The sequence below is a fragment of the Gossypium arboreum genome, chromosome 11, assembly GCF_025698485.1.
Source record: "Gossypium arboreum isolate Shixiya-1 chromosome 11, ASM2569848v2, whole genome shotgun sequence".
NCBI lineage: Eukaryota > Viridiplantae > Streptophyta > Magnoliopsida > Malvales > Malvaceae > Gossypium > Gossypium arboreum.
In genome coordinates, this window is record NC_069080.1 from 28,474,725 (window position 1) to 28,483,345 (window position 8,621).

The following is an 8,621-nucleotide window of genomic DNA, read 5'->3' on the forward strand; positions in this document are numbered from 1 at the left end:
TGCATCACAGTCACTAAAAAAATCATATCTCAAGTTACGAAACTCAAAATCAAATTCTGTAAATTTTTCCTGAAACTAAACTCATATATCTACTTAGTAATGTTTTTCTAGAATTTTTGGTATGCCAATTAGTATAGTTTATTAGTTAAAGTCTCCCCTGTTTCAGGGTTTGGCTACTCTGACCACTGTGCACTACAAATCAAATTTCTTCCTGTAAAAGATCCAATGAAACATGTCATTTGTTTCTCTTACTAATAGACTCAATAAGGAATCCATAAATATAAAGTTTGAGTCCTAATTATTTTTACACAATTTATGATGAATTTCTAAAGTTAGAACAGGGAATCCAGAAATTGCTCTGACCCTATTTCACCAAAACATAAATATATAATAAAATACAACTCTTTTACCTATTTTGTTTCTTCCAAATGAAAATAGATTCATTAAGCTTCGATTCCATATTTTATTCATCATATAGTTCTATCTCTACTAGTTTTAGTGATTTTTCAAACTTATGTCACTGCTGCTGTGTGATTCTATTTTATAGCCAATTTCACCATTTTATGGATTTCCATAGATTAGTTAGCACATAAAGCATACGTGTTATCAAATATAATCTTGATTAGCCACTCCAATAGCTAATCATTCTCAAACATTTCCATGCCATCCATGTGCCATATCATAAGATTATATACACAAAATGATTATAATGCTATACATGTCATATTCCCAAAATATACAAGTCATTATACCGAAATAGTTTGTTGATAGTGTGAGCGCGCCTCTGACCGTTCCTGATCTCCTAGACGGCTTGACAAAATTACAAAGAATAGAGAGGAGGGAGTAAGCATAATTGCTTAGTAAGTTCACATGTAAATAGCAAGTAACATAACCATGCAATAATACGAAATCCACATTTGCATAATATCACTAAAGCATTCATATCATATTTCTCATTCATGATCCTACCATATTATTGTTATATTGAAGTCTTAACCCGAGGGCTAAGTAAATACCTATACAAATTTTCTTATTCACCACACTTACCAACATGTCACCTTTGTTTTATGTACTCACCTTATCCACTTAAGATTTACCCGTTGAACACATTGGAATATGATTCGAATACACGAATTTCATGCACATAAGTGTCATACCCGCAGCTAGACAAACTCAATAGCTTGCGGAAATTATGTAGCCAAGCTACCATGTAACCCGCCCATAAGTGAACTCGGACTCAACTCAACAAGCTAGGGCGTTCGCATCCATAAGTGAACTCGGACTCAACTCAATGAGTTCGGATGCCTAGTTACATCTCACGAACTCGGACTCAACTCAACGAGCTCAGAACTCAAATATCTTAGTGACATGTCACTTATATTCTGATCTATTCCCAAGGTTCAAATGGGCTTTTTCCTCGATCACACATCTTTTTCGTCTTCCACGGAATATCGAAACCGATACTTGGTAGCATTTCATATTTATTAAGTAGCTCACATAATTTGCATATTACTAAATAATAATCCACAAAGCATAATATTTCAGGATAATAATCATCATATCATATAAATAACATTAAATTACTTAAAATGACAATTATGTTACTACATTTACACCTGAACTTACCTCGGTACAAAATAAAGAAATTTTGCAATTTAGTCCACAATCTTTTCTTTTCCCCGATCAAGGTCGATTCCACGTCTTTCTTAGTCTAAAATAACACATTTAGCTGATCTAATACTCACATTTATCAAAATAGTCCTTAACTCTAACTTTATAAAAATTACAATTTTGCCCCTAAACTTTTGCATATTTACACTTTTGCCCCAAAGCTCAAAAATTAATTTTTTTTTCCAAAATTATTATGTTTTATGGCATGCTGATAATTTTTCCCTTCTATGGCAACATCAAATTTGTAACGCCCCAATTTTCGGGAATTCTGTGAATGTTAGCATAGGTTTAATTATGTTAGTAGGCCTCTAGAAAGCCCAAACTTAAGATAGAACCCAACAATTTTAGTTAATTTTTGTTCCATAAGAAAAAGGGGGGTGAAATTATGAAATAGGACCTATGTGAAAATGTTTGAAAATGCTATAGGCTAAATTGAAGTGGCCAAATAAATAGGAGTGCAAAATAGGAGGATTTGCATGACAAACCTCCTATTTTACATGAAGTGGCCAGCCATCATGTTGTTGTAGACAAAATGTACACTTGATATCCATAATTTATGGTAGAAATTGATACAAATTGATAATAGGTTAGGTAAATGTTCAATGATAATAGGTTAGGTAAATGTTCATGATAATGGGTTAGGTAAATGTTTCATGATAATGGGTTAGGTAAATGTTTCATGATAAGAATTTCATGTCTTTTGTATTAAAGAATTAAATGGATGAAATATGAAGTTTTATTAAAAGAAAAAGGGGTGAAAAGAACAAAGTTTTGTCCATCTTTGTTCATCATAGCTGAAAGTTAGAGAAGAGAAAGGAGAGGAGAAAGCTCTTGAGTATTTGGTCATTAGGAGGAGGAAAATTGAAGGTAAATTCTTGGTACCTTGCTTCTATTTTGAGGTTCATGAGTTCTTCTTGATTCTACCTTAACTCTTGAAGTATATTTTGATTTTTAGTTGTGTTGTGAGCATTTAGTCATAATTAAAATGAAGGAAATGGTTGTTGTTTCATGTTCTTTTGATGAAAAATGGAAGATAGGTGAAGTTGAGCCAAACAAATGAGCATGCATGTGCCTTAGATGTTAAAGGAAAAATCAGCTAACATGTTGTGCTTTAAAATGATGAAATGGAGATTATACTTAAGTAAAATCATAGATATGTGATGATTGATTGGTGATATACATGTTTAAATAACATGCATGCAAGGTATGTGTGAAAGAGTGATTTGGTAATAAATCTGCTTGGGACAGCAGCAGTAACGTGACTTTGGAAAATCACCATAAATTGTGGGAGATGAATTAGAAGCTGAATAAATTATGTAATTAAAGCTTATTGAGTCTAGTTTCTAATGAAATAAACAAGAACATATTTTGAATTCTGTACAATGAGAAATTTTATTCGAAATGAAGAGTGGTCAGATTAGTCAAACAGTGAAACATGGGAAACTTTAAGAAAAATCTGGTATTGATTGGCCATACCAAAAATTCTGAAAATTTTATGGATAAAAGATATATGAGTCTATTTTCAGGGAAAATTAACGGCACTTGATTTGGAGTTTCGTAGCTCCAGTTATAAATAATTTAGTGACTGTTGCTCAGGAAGACAGCTTGCAGTGAAATTATGATTATGTGGTAAACATTGACAAAATTTGTTAATGAGTTGCTTATTGATTTCTTATAAGCTTACTATGATCTGTAGGTGTGGTTGGCGAATATTGTAAGGGGTTAATCGTAGTTTGTATTTGAATAGTTAGATTAACGTGTTAGTAATCCAATTGTAGGCGGTTCGTGTGTGGACCTCACAAGATATCGTCAAGCAATGTGTGTAATCGACACCTCTCATAGACTAGATTGGCAAAAAGCGAAAAGCGAAATGCCGAAAAGTCAAGATTTTGGGAATTTACGAGTGTGCAAATGCTCGTAAGATAGTTGGGTTTGTATATTTGGTAATCTAAATTAATAAAGCGCGAAGACGCGATTTAGTACATTTTGATAATTTGGGCTTAATGGGCCAAAGATCGGGTTCATGGACCAACGGGCCCAATTCAGTAAGTATGTGCGGTAAGTGTTCTGATAGTACGTAAATAGTTAGGATATGCATGAAAACCCTAAAAGTAGCTAAATTACTATAATACCCCTATGTATGGAAAATTACTGTTATACCCTAGGTGCAAAATTACCGTTATACCCCTAGGGTTAATTTTGGTGAAAAGCATGACGATCCGATTCTATATTATGTATGCCATGATTATATATCTCATTGCATGGGGACATGGGTTATATTATGGAGGAAGCGTTACGGTGGCTATGCCACAAATATCTCGATCCGTGGCTCGCCACATATATCTGATTCGGTGGCTCGCCACGATTATCTCAGATCTGGTGACTCTATCACATTATCATTTCGCAGCCATGCTACAAATTACGTGGTGTGTAGCGGTTGGGTGGGTCGAGTTGTCTCCCACACGGTGTAAGGTTGGTACGGGGTGTATACGGTTGGATATGGTTGGGTTTCTGCATAAACATGTAATATATGTTTTGTTCTGTTATGGGCCTATGGGCTTTATTTTGAATTCTGTTCTGGGCTAAGGCCAACTTATTCTATTTCTGTGGTTTAAGCTGATATAGGCTATGGTTGGGTTAATTTACACACTGAGTTTCCCCAAACTCATCCCTTTTATTTTCATCCACGCAGGAAATCCCCAACCATAGTGGGCTTGGAGCTGTGAGGGAATTCGGAGTGTCCACCCGTTCTGAAAGTTTGATTTTCTTCTGGTGAACTGGACATCCTTTTATTTACGTTTGAAGTTTTGGGTTTTTAAATGTAATAAGGCCGCTTAATTATTTTTGATGGTTTTAATATGTATTACTAAGATAGGTATTACTTATTTTAACTATTGAAATTGGATAACTTTAGGGCACGTTTTCAAAAAACCAACAATTGATTTCAAAATAACACGACAACAAGCAAAGCTTCCGCAATGAAAGTATTTTCCAAAATTAATCACTTTAATAAAAATGACTTAATCAAATCGGTTTCCTAGAAATATCCATGACGTTAAGGTGTGGCAATGGCGGTATGCATGTCTAGGATTGGATCCGAAGGGAGCTTGGTACTTAAGCAGTCCGATGGACTCACCACCTCTTTTCCGGTTTCCTACGGTGCATGACTTCCATTCACTTTAACCCTTAATGAATTAATCTTTTGAACATCAAGTACGATTTTCTGGACTTAGAATGGAAATTTTTTTTAACGTTTTTGATGTGGCATGCCGGATCCGGCCATAACTTCTGGGCCGGGTTTGGGGTGCTACAAAATTCTCACTCTAACATGTAGTTATAAACATTAGGTATTTTTACCGATTATGTCATTTTACTCGTTTTCACGTAAAATCGTTTGGAAAAAGTTGTTTAACACAATTTAAAGCTTCATATTCTACCATAAAAAATAAAAATAAACACATTTTATCTATGGGTATTTTTTCAAATATAAACCCTAGGTTAAATTATTGCTAGAATAAGCTAAATCAAGTTACCGGGACTCCAAAAAACATAAAGAACATTAAAAACGGGGCTTGGAATCACTTACTATGGAGCTTGGAAGCTTGAAACAAACCTTAGCTATGGAGAGCCCTTGAAATTTCATCCTAATGAAGAAGATGGACATATTTTGCCATCTTTTCCCTTTTTTTTAATCTTTTAATTACCAAATGACTAAAATACCCTTCATTAAAAACTTTGGTTATTTCTACCTATGTATGTCCACTTTTGTCCATGAAAACCTAATGGTATAATCATCATTTAAGGACCTCTACTTCAATTATGCTTTTCAATTAAATCCTTTAACATCTAAAACTCATATTTATCAACTTTTGCAATTAAGTCCTAATAGGCAAATTAGACATGCAATTCATGAAATTTTCTATCAATATTCTAACACATGCATCTAATCACTCAATAAATTATATAAATTAATCGAAATAAATTTTTCTACTTTAGAATTGTGGTTTCGAAACCCTATTCTATTTAGGCCCTAATTCGGGATATCACAAGTTTGTTTAGGCAAATTCGGCTAAGGGTCCATTATGGGGCATTTTTCAGCAATTTGGGGGTGTTGGGGTATCGAATTAGTATAGGTCATTAAGTAGTTTTCCATTTTTGTTTCGGGAGCATTTTCTTTTGGAGTTTTGTCATTCTAGTTATTGTGTGTTTTGCGTTTTGACCATTCGGGTCTTTCTCCTTCTCTGGTTAGTAATCTTCAAATTTCTATTGGTCACTTTGCCAAAACCCAAGTCATAAGGTGCCAAATTCCTTTCCTCCTTGTTCTCAATATTGCTTCTCTCATTACTTTATTCTTGTCTAGCCGAATTGTCTTTCTTTTCGTGCACTTATTATTCTTTTCTTCCTTTACCTAAACTGATTTCTTCCTATTGGTTTTATTTATTCTCTTTTCCCTGTTTCCTATTCTTCTTAATGTGAGCCGAATTCAACCTCTCTTTCTCTACCTTCATTCTTTTTTTTCCCTTTTCTATCGATCAAACATTTCGACCTACAAGCGTTTTGATGAATCGGTATTACTGAAGAGTGAAGGGTACAGAACGTTCTCGAAGCATCAAAACCCGGTCTTCCAATATTGGGTTAAAGTAATCTCGGTACCTTGTTTGTTTGGGTATAGGCCGGTTACTCTTAGTTCTTTAAGTATTATCTTTATGGGTTTTAGGCTATTTCTTAGCGGGTTCTATCTATTAATCTCTTATGTGTGCAGTTAAGTGTTAGGGAACGTGCGATCGGCTTTAACCAATCTAGGTGCAGTTAGCCACACTCCTTCCGGTTAAGGCTTTAGGTGTGACCAGTTCCCTCGACTTCATGAAGAGGTGTGTAACCGTATGCCTTGTTTTGATAATCGGCTGAAAAAGCCAAAAATGTGTGCGTTGTTTACTCTGTTATGACTGTAGATCGGCAAAATGCCGAAACACAGGAAATATGGCGTATGGTGCCACATAAGTGTTCAATCACGCGTGTGGTGAACCGAGCTCACGGAATGTGAGCATATGACGAGAAAGGCCACCATAAGCGAATTCGGGGGCTTAGGCTGTAGTGGACCACTTAGGCCACGAAATGGGTCGAATAGGCCTAATGGGCTTATGGGCCCGTTTTTGTCAAATCAGCTACTAGGTGGAAAATGGTTGGGCTTGTCATGTCGCGTACATGGCATAGGCCGTTCTGGGCCACGTTGCGTTGGACTGGGCCGTGTGGGCCCAATGGGCTTGTGAGCCAACACAGATAAAATGTATGTTATGTGGTAAGTTTTGGACTGGGCTACGTCGTTTGTACAGCTGTGAATAGTTCTGGGTTAAATGGGCCGTATGAGCCCAATAGGCTTGTGGGCCTGAATGGGTAAATTTCGCTGTTAAGCGGGAAGTAGATAGACTTGTCATGTCGTGCACATGACTTAGGTTATTTTGGGCCTTGATGTGCCGAAATAGGCCGTGAGGGCCCAATGGGCTCTTGGGCCCACACGGATAAAATCTGCGATAAGTGACTATTAATGAATCGGGCTATGGTGTACACATAGTCGTATCTAAATTTGGGCTAAATGGGTCACAAGAGTGTGTGGGCCCACTTGGGTCGAGTAATGGGCCTTAGGCCCACTTGCACCGTATCTGTTTAGGTTGCTTAGGTCACTCGGGGCGATAATAGACCCTTGGTTGGTCGTTAAGACCACTTCTTTGTAAAATTACTAAAATACCCCAGGTTGTAAAATTACTGAAATACCCCTGATTTGTGAAATTACTGAAATACCCTTGACTTGTAAAGTTATTGAAATACCCCTGATTTATAAAATTACTAAAATACCCCTGTGTAGTAGTATTACCGAAATACGCCTGTAGGGTAGGATTATCGAAATACCCTTGTAGGGTAAAATGACCGTTTGCCCTAAAGAGTAAAATGATTGTTTTTCCCTTGTAGGTAAATGACTGATTTGACTGTGAATGTATGATTGCATTTTAATTGACTTGACTGTAGTTGTATGACTGATATACTTTTAATATATGTTTAAATGACTATTACTGAGTATGGCCATTCTGCATACACGTGTGATGATTGAGCATGATATACATGACATATTGCATGGGGTTGGGACATTGATATGGAGGAAATTTTGTTCTGATAGGGTCGCACGGGTCACACGAGACTATTGTAGACCCAGTATTGATCTGTTAAGGTAGCACGAGTCACACAAGACGACTGTGGACCGACGGACGGCTTAAAGTCACGTAATCTGATTATGGCTCTATGCCAACCTAAAAATGGCTCTATTCCATCTTGACTATGGCTTTGCGCCAAACGTATTTACCCGTGGCTATGTGCCTAACATACTTATTGATGACTCTGTGTCGATCATATTTACCCAAGGCTGTGTGCCGATTATATTACCGTTGCTGATGGCTATGTGCCAAACATAATATAGTTACCTATGGCTTTGTGCCAATTATAATACCGCTACTAAAGGCTTAGAGCCGCATATATACTAGCAACTTTACTGCGATTACAGTTAGTGATGCAACCAATGCTAACATTGGTGTACTGGTTGGGTGGGTCAATTTTATCCCCACGTAAGTGTAGGGTTGGTTCGGATGGTGTGTTGGTTGGATCGGGGTGGGATGCATCCTCACACTGTTGCATATCTATTTATAAGATCTATCACTGTATTGGGCTTAGGCCCACTTGTTCTATTATTGGTTTGGGCTAGGCCCAGTTGATTCTATTATGGGCTGTGACCTAAATAATATTTTAGTGGGTTTCGGACCACGTATGCTCTAAACAATTTGTCATTATTATTGTTAAAAGTGATTTGGCCCAAACATTCGGTTTACATTTAGATATCTTGATCGCTACTCTAGTAAGGGGATTACACATTGAGTTTTCATAAAACTCACCCCGTTTATTAA

General features: G+C 36.4%; 1 long non-coding RNA gene across 1 annotated transcript; it reads left to right on the top strand.

The window, feature by feature from the left end:
* The first annotated feature begins 3,673 nt into the window (after positions 1-3,673).
* LOC128283755 (uncharacterized) lies at positions 3,674-4,579 on the top strand. The gene is made up of 2 exons (XR_008274165.1): positions 3,674-3,729; positions 4,364-4,579. It is a non-coding gene; the product is annotated as an uncharacterized LOC128283755 (long non-coding RNA).
* Positions 4,580-8,621: the final 4,042 nt, after the last annotated feature.